The following is a 9,309-nucleotide window of genomic DNA, read 5'->3' on the forward strand; positions in this document are numbered from 1 at the left end:
TGTGTGACAGGTATGACTCCAGATGTAAAATTTACTGGTTGCAGTTTATCAATGATCCCAGGAATATTGATTAGATCCATTTTTGTTTTGTCCTTTCAGTAGATAGTGAGCCTAATGCTCAACTTTCACTTGATATATCTTAGCTGATGTTAGTCGGTCCTTTCTATGGGAAACACTAATGGAAGGGCTAATAGGAGAGGAAAGAATAAAACATTATCCTAAATAAATGTGGCCTTTTTTCATGTTTCTTTCTTCCTCTTCATTTTTAGAAATCTTGGATACATTAGCTCAAGGATGTTTGCATCTGTCTAACAGTGGGTTGCAGTTGTAGACTGCCTCTTGAAACCTTACAAATGTAAAAGATACGTAGTGAGTCTTAGTGAATGCAGTAACTCATCACTTAAGCTGTCAAATAAATATCAAGTATCAAGTACCTCCTTTTCATATTTTTAGAAGCGTGTTTGTTTATTTTTTTTTTTCAGATTGACAGGTTGATCCTTTAAATTCTAGTATATTCTTGTTCCTTGAGACCTAAAAAATAAATCTATATATTTTTGTGTTGTGTAATAACTAAATGCTTATACTTTGACTAGAAATATTTTTGACTGAAAATATTGGAAAGTAAAGGCTCACTCCTCATTTCCTGTTTGGAGTTCTGCCCTCTTCCCTGAATGAGAGTGCAATTACGATTCCTTCCAGCAGTATGAAGAGTTGAACTTTGCTATGTGTCATTAATACTGTATGAAAGACTGACTGCAGTTTATTAATAAACTCTTCAAGTCTTTTTATCAGCCAGGGTTATCCAGAATTCAAACCTGATGAATGCCAGAAAACACCTAAATTTAAAAAAGCACGTCCTTCTTCACTCAATCTTTTTCTTTGTTGAAATTCACCATCCTAAATACACCTTTCTGACTACCTTTCCACTCATCATTCACTGACTTCCTCTGTTTGTCTCCCTGCAGTTGGCAGTGTGCCTGGTCTGCTGCTGTTTTTCTTGCTTTGTTTTTTGCCGTCTGCCCCTCTTTCCCCTCCTACCCTAAAATTGCCACCACCTCCACATCCTATCCCATCCCTTCTCTCCTCTCTGTATCTCTAACCTTCCTCCCCCCCTTCCACTTCCTTCCCAGTGTCTTGTGGATTGGGCTGTGCAGAGCTGTCAGTCCCTGGCTGGGCCTGCCAAGCAGCACGTCCCGGTCAGAGGGGAGGCCGGAGCAAATGGTCGGGGCGTCGTTGTGGGTCCAGCCGACCTCCCTCCACTGAGCAGAAGACCCCCTCAACAGATTGAGCGTCCAGCTGGCCGGCACGGGGCCCGCCATGGCCCCATGCTGAGGGCACACATGCCACAAAGCACAAATTCCCACTTGCACACAAATATGCACACATACACTAACATGTGCATGTATAAGACACATGCTTGCTTGGACAATGACACAACAACCCTGTCGCTCAGAAATTACGCTTCTATACAACTAAATTGTAACAGCAGACGTGCTGTGAAAGAAACAAAACTGGCACCCGGTTACATTTTCCATCACAGTAATAAAAAATGATCATTAGTTTATAGTTTATCATCAGTCTTTAAACATTATAATAACTGAGCACATCGGTTATAATGTAGCAGTTTGCTCCACATAACAAGTCCCTCCCAAAACAATATCAACTTACAGCTACCCCCTACTGACTGTTTAAGGCGCCACAGCTTCTGCTTTAGTCCGAAAAAAGACGGAAAAACTCCACACTGACTTCAGACACAGTGTTTCGATTTTTAAGAAATCAAGTATATCATTTCACATTAAACTGTCCAGATAACTTTATTCCAGCATTTCATATCTTAAAGCTGACAAGGTCAGATTCCAGATGTAAAGTTCAAAGCTGCAATTTTTTTTGCCCTTTACAACCAAGTAATAGTTCAGATGAATCACAGTGCATTTTTGAGTCACCTCATTTCTGTTTGTTTTTGCTTTCAGTGAGGCTTTTTAAATTTTGTGATTATGCAGTCAGAAAAAAACAACACTTAATTTGTCATTTTTTTTACATACAGTAGGCTGTAAAAAATTACATTTTTCCTCAATGGATTTAGAAACAATAATAGGCTTGGATGCTCGATTGCAGTGTGCATATGTAGACTCTTTATTGGCTTGTAAAGGTGATTTTATTGCATTTAGTTTTAATTTTTATCATATATTGCAGTTACAAATGGGAGGAATCCCCCAGTTTGACCCTGTTTTGGAAAATAGGAAACTGTTTGAACTGATCGTAATTCTTGCCTTCACAGTTTTTGTTACCCAGGAACACAGTGGCTTAAAGACCAAACTAAACTTCTAAATTCAAGGAGATTCAGTCATGTGTCAGGTAGTAAAGACATCACAGGCAGCTTTTGTGATAAGTATGTACACATTATATTTCATTTCATGTAAGAGAAGAGAAGAGAAAAAAAAACTATAAAAAGAAATGAATCAAAATAAGAAAATTAGAGGATAAATAAAGATCCTAGGGAGTCTTGATTAGCGTTTGAGTGATGAGATCTCTGACACGGCAATCACATTCTGCTATTGGAACATTGTATTGTTAGGAACATAGTCATACCTCATTAGACATCACTGTATCCTAAAGTTAATTCCCAGTTTGCCCTTGTTGATTTGACTGCCTCACTCTACCTCTCTGTCAGCCAGGTAAAATTCTCACCCTGTCTTTATTAGCTACACTTGCAGAGGGAGGTTTCCTGCCCGCTAAGGTCCTCTGGACCCCAGACACCAGTGCAGAGGCCTCCAGGGGCCAGAGGAGCCAGGCTGCACACTGTCGGTCTACAGTCTGTTCTCCAGTTGTGACAGCGAACACATCCTTATGATGACAATTAGTGGCTGTTAGAGAGCACAGATGAGCAGGGGAGGAAGGAGGGTGGTGGTGAGGGGCGGTGAGGTGAGGAAAAGAGAGGGAGAGGTGGGGGGGAGGGGCAGGTGGTGCAAAAAGCAGGACACAATTAACAAACATGGGAAAAATACCCACTAATGAGGACGGGCAAAGCTCAAGGGACCTGGTGAGAGAGGGAGGGAAGGTGGGATTATGACTTTAACTCTACATCAGGGGAGCGGGAGAGGGAGGTGTGTGTTTGTGTGTGTGTGATTTCAGGGGGGGTCTTGACAGAGCAGGAGTTACTTTGTGACAACAAACGTGAGGCAGAAAGACTAAGAAAGGACACAGTGCTCCACACTTGCTCACAGAGTCTGCGAAACTGAGATCTGAGCCCTCGTAGAAGTTCTCAATGTTGAAACGTCGTATTTATCAAGCCAGAACATACAACTTCACACGCTAAACAGCCTCACTCACTAACCTCACTTGTTTCATAACTCGTACGCATACAGACTTATACAGTATACACTGGAATCCCAATTATCACCATCACCACACAGATAATGAAATCCATATCAGACAAGTTTAACAAACACTCAGTAAACCTATCTATATCTAATCTCAACAAATCAATATCCAAACCTACATCCAGCTAATAGTATAACAGCTGATGTACTGTAAGAGATCTTTCTGTCCTGATCTTTTCAACATATTGGCCTGTACGATGGGGTTTATGAGAGTAGCTAAAATACTTTACTTGCCACAGTAATATCACCCATCGGCAGTGTTAGGAAGATTACTTTTAAAACGTATTCCACTACAGATTACAGAATACATGCCCCAAAATGTAGTTTGTAACGTATTCCTTTAAGTTACTCAAAGTGAGTAACGTATTCTGAATACTTTGGATTACTTGATATGTTTTCATGCTTTTTACAACTACATGAATGTACTATTGCTGTCTGATTTATTCTTATTACTGAAGGCTACTCACCACCAAGCTAACATTGTTAGCTGGTGTTAGCTGAGGTTAGACCGCAGACTGTTAGATTTGATGGATAGCATTAGCAGTCTGCTAGCTGCAAATAATCATGTGCAGTTCTGAAAGCAATACCAACTAGATTTTTAAATTTTAATATAAAATGATAACAGTAGGGTGGACATTAGGTAAGGCTGCACGTTTTGCAGTCATCTTGTATAGAAAACTATTTCTGTATCAGTAATATGTTTTCTTTCTTGTCTGCTTTCAGAACTGCACATGATTATATTCAGCTAGCAGGTTGTCTAGCTAGCTAGCCTTCAGTAATAGTAATAAATCACACAGCAATAGTACATCGTAGTGGTGGGTGGATCGATCCAAATATCGATTGTATCGATACCAAAAAAACTCTGATTAATATTTTATGTGGGCTTGAGGTTGGTCCACTTTCTCCCATCAACGGCCTGGTTTGGCATCCCAAAAAATTTCAGATCCCCTGTAATCCTAAAATACCCTTTCTACTTCTCATGACTAGGGGTGCAACGATACACAAAGTTCACGGTTCGGTTCGATACTTTGGTGTCACGGTTCGATATTTTTCCGATACAAAAAATGTTCATGCTTTTTTAATTTGTCATTTATTAAAATTATAAATATATATTTTAACTCAAAAGTACAGTTTTTAAATTTAATGTTGCTGAAACAAAGAAGTAATAAAAATAAATAAATCTATCTGATCAAGGAATCCCTCATCTTTGGAAAAGAGAGTTTATTACAGAGAAATGGCTCTTTCCAAAATAAAAGCTATACTATACGCTTCTTCTGGGCTATATTCTCAGCAGCATATTAAACATATCAGGTCCCCATAAGGAGAATAATGTGCTAACGGCTGTCTAAATGACTCGGGTAAAGTTTGTAGCATGCGTGCTTGTTGTTTTTGTCTGCTTCCACTTGTCTTTGCACCAGGATGATGTCGGCGTAAATGTGCAGTCATATTCATTGTGTTCCCACTAGTGCTGTCAGCGTTAATCTGAAATGACGTTAAAGCCACAACACGGCAAATCTCCATTAACGAGCTACCACGGATCGCCCCGTGCGTGGGGCTGGACGGCGTCAACACGTTAACGAGCTAACTGCGCTAACGCAGTAGTTTCCACCCATGTAACTGAGCATTGCGTGGCACATCCGACATACTGTTTTACTTTTGTCCATGACGCGCTTACCTTCAGGGTCATACGTCACATGAAAACCAAAATAGTTCCAAAGGCCAGATCTGAATAAGGGTGGGGGAGGTTCAATTTGCCATGTTGCAACGAGCTTAGCTTCTGTCTTGCTAGCTTGTGCTGCACTCAGTGGATCTGCGCTCGACAGTGCAGCCTAGGCGGAGTAGTTGAACGCAGATCCACTGAGCTCTCAACACAGCATCGTCAGAAGAAAAGTTGATAAAATAAATTAAAAAATGGGTATTGTTCGATACATATGCGTACCGAACCGAAAGCACTGTATCGAACGGTTCAAAATTGATACGAGTATCGTTGCACCCCTACTCATGACCCACATCCAGTCTGTGTAAGAGCTGTCATCGTCATTCACCACGCACCGCATCTATTGTTTATCTGCCAACAATGCAAGGGTTAATAACTAGATAACCTAGACATATAGCCAAAACAACAATAACAAAAACAACGACAATCCACAAAGCCTTCCCCTTCTAAAAGAAAAAAAAAAAAAACAGAGCTGTGACAATGATGCCATCCAGGGAGCACAAGTCTTCCATTGTTGCAGGCTGACACGCCGTATTGTGCCTGGCAGACTACATTGCCTCATAGCAGCTGGGATGTGCTGGCAGGGGAAACAGAACTGACTGTCATCAGCTGGGGGAGATACAGTGTGATGCAAGCAGCATTACATCACATATGATCCTCCGGGTGATCGTTGCTGCATCGCTCATCTCTGTTTTGTGACCTTTGACCAGCTGCAAGAGAGTCTATGGGCTCATCTGAGGACTGAAACTGATAAATCTGATCACACTTTGTTTTTTGGTTATTGTAGTTCATTTGTGAAAGTAACACCTGCATGCTCAGATTAGATGCTCTACTGAACTAAATTTGGATCCTAAAAGCCAAACTGTGAAGAACATCCAATTCTCTGTTGGTCTTTCTTTGTTATTTTAGTTTTATTGCAATTTCAAGAGGTATTTAAGTGAATTCGACTCCAGGTGGTCTTTGTGATTTGGGTTTATTATTTGTCTACATACTTTTCAATGCTCCAACAATCCAAAGTACATTTTCTACTATTGCTCATACTTGATGCATATTTTTAAATATTATAAGATGCCAAAGTAATCAAACTAGGGAAGAAACATGAAGTACTTTAACAAATATATGCTAATAATTTTGTAAACATCTCCACAACAGAACACATTAGTTTGTTCAACCAATCAGCTCTGGCCGATGGATCACTCAAGACCTCAAGACCAGTTTTAAGGTGGTCATACCAAATTTTGAATTTATTGGAGATAAATTATCTGAATTTCAGGAGCGGGACCACAACTCCAAACACGCCCCATCAGGGTCTTATCTATATATGGCTCTGCCAGTTCTAAAAGCTGTTTGTTCTCTAATCATGCCCCATCCTCCCTGCCCTTTTTCCAATTCTTTGACTTCTTCACTTCTAGAATTAGAATTAGAATTAGAATAGAATAGAATTCAACTTCTTCACTTCTCATTAGTACATGGGGATCCGCCAGGCCCGGGAGCTGCTGGCAGTCCCCATTGAGGCATCCCCCAAACCACAGCTCAATTCTTGATTAAGTCATTCGCCTTTATCTACTAAAAAACATTGCCAAACCTAAAATGAGGATGCGGGCCCAGCTAGTGAAATCCTTGTTAGAAATGCACAAACTCTGTTTGTGCCTTATATGCTGCATTCCTACCAATGTTTACAGATGTTTCAATAAATTGCTGGAGTTATTTAACATTTTCCTGGCAAAATATAAAGAAATGAAAGTTGACTCTAGAGTTTTGCACATTTCCCTGTGGTTTACAGCGGTGTGAAAAAGCGTTTGCCCCCTGATCTTGATGATCCCCAAAACTTTTGGGAAAAATTTGTGTGGCCTGATGAGACAAAAGACGAACTTTTGAGAAAGTGTGTGTACCATTACATCTGGCATCAAGTAACCAGAGGTGTGGACTCGAGTCACATGACTTGGACTCGAGTCAGACTCGAGTCATTAATTTTATGACTTTAGACTTGACTTGAAAAAATGTTCTAAGACTTGTGACTTGACTTGGACTTTTACACCAATGACTTGGGACTTGAATTGGACTTGAACCGGTTTACTTGAAAAGACTTGATATTTTACCCCAAATATAAAATTTAACATGCATATTATATAGAGATTGAAAATGTGACGTCATTCAGGGGTAGAACCGCAAAGGATTCTGGGAACTCGTGGCAAGCGGTACTAGCGCACACAGACTTTCAATTGAAATCAGTTATACAGCGATAAAAAGAAACACAAAAATGTCAAGAAGCCGTTGTATTATTAACTGCAATAGCCGGTCGCATGACAGCCACGGGAAGCCGACGGGTAAAGAGATCGGTTGTTATCAGATTACGTCGTTGAAGAGAAATTGTTCAAGCCATGTTTCCGAAGTAACAAAGACGCGACGGATGGCCTGGATTGCAGCCATTCAAAGACCAAATATAACGTCCCAGAACACTCCAGCTCACAGGTTAGTCTGCTCCAAGCATTTACACGAAGGTCAGTCTGCTGTTGTAGTTAATAGGTCATTTTTCTTAACATAATTGGTGATATAGGTTACAAGCAAGTCTGGCGCTGAACAGAAATGGTCGCGCTATGCTCCTTTGTTTATTGTGCATAAATAGTGAATTGTCCTGACACAATATTGCGTTTCGCTTCTGTTATTATGGTACATTGACAAAAACATATACTTTTATTCACAGGATAAAACAGGTTTTTTGTATCACTAATTGCCCAGTACGATTACAGCATACAATATTATTGTCACTGCTACATTTCTGTGATGCTACCAGAAATTATTTCCACTGCTAATTAATTATTGTTGAGCTCAAAGGTCCTATTAATAAACGGTTAACGAATGTGTATTTATGACGACGATTTGTGAGACTGGTAAACTTATGATACGTACGATGGTCTTTCGTTCTACACGGTGCATTTCAAGGTCCTGTACCCATCCGTCGGTAAACTGTACCTGGGCTTGTTGCAGTGACCTGAAGTTACTAAACTTCATGAGTGTATGCACTCACTCCAAGAACCGTATGATTATAAATATGCATATAAATATGCTACGATGAGATAGCTGACTTCATCTAACTAGCAAATGTTGTCCAGGCTACGTTGGTGATGCAGTTTTTTTTTAATATGTATGATATTTTTGTCATGCGATTTTAAAGCCGGTCCTACAAGCGCATCCAAGAATAACATGCAGCTTATCTCAGAACTGTCGGTGAAAATTATTCTTGGAGCTAGGTTTAATTGAGCTGCATTTTAAAGAGGTGCAATTTCACAATTTGTGTATATTTTCTAAGTTCACTATTTTGCCATGTGTTGAGAAAAACACAGATTTAAAAATTACATGGTCTAATATTTACATTTAGCATATAACTGCAACATGCTTTTTTTCGTTTTTTTGAATGACTCGAAAGGACTTGAAATTCAAAGTTTCAGACTTGTGACTTGACTCGGACTTTTACACCAGTGACTTGAGACTCGACTCTGACTTGCCTGACATTACTTGAGACTTGACTTGAGACTTGAGGATAAAGACTTGAGACTTACTTGAGACTTGCAAAACAATGACTTGGTCCCACCTCTGCAAGTAACATTGTACAAACACTAAAATATGGAGGTGGTAGTGTGATGGTCAGGGGCTGCTTTGTGCCTCAGGACCTGGAAGACTTGCTGTGGTAAATGGAACCATGAGTTCTGCTGTCTACCAAAACATCAATGACGGAGAATATTCAGCCATCTGTTTGTGACCTCAGGCTGAAGAGCCCTTGGGTTCTGCAGTAGAACAATGATCCAAAACAAACCAGAAAGCCCACGTCTAACTTAAGAAAAACAAAATGAAGACTTTGAAGTGGACTAGTTAAAGTCCTGATCTGAGTCCGATTGAGATGCTGTGGCACAACCTTAAAAAAACTGTTCATGCTCGAAAACCCTCCAGTGTGGCTGAATTACAGCAACTCTGCAAAGATGAGTGAGCCAAAATTCCTCCAAAGTGCTGTAAAACACTCATTGCTAGTAATTGCAAACACTTGATTGCAGGTGTTGCTGCTAAGGGTGCCATGGGCAATCACTTTTTCAGTCAGGGCCATTAGGTTTGAGCCATATGTTTTTTTTTCCTTAGTGATAAACACCTTCATTTAGAAACTGCATTTTGTGTTCAGTTGTGTTATCTTTATCTAATATTTAATTATTATTATTTTTT

This window comes from Maylandia zebra, linkage group LG16 (genome assembly GCF_041146795.1).
Source record: "Maylandia zebra isolate NMK-2024a linkage group LG16, Mzebra_GT3a, whole genome shotgun sequence".
NCBI classification, from domain to species: domain Eukaryota; kingdom Metazoa; phylum Chordata; class Actinopteri; order Cichliformes; family Cichlidae; genus Maylandia; species Maylandia zebra.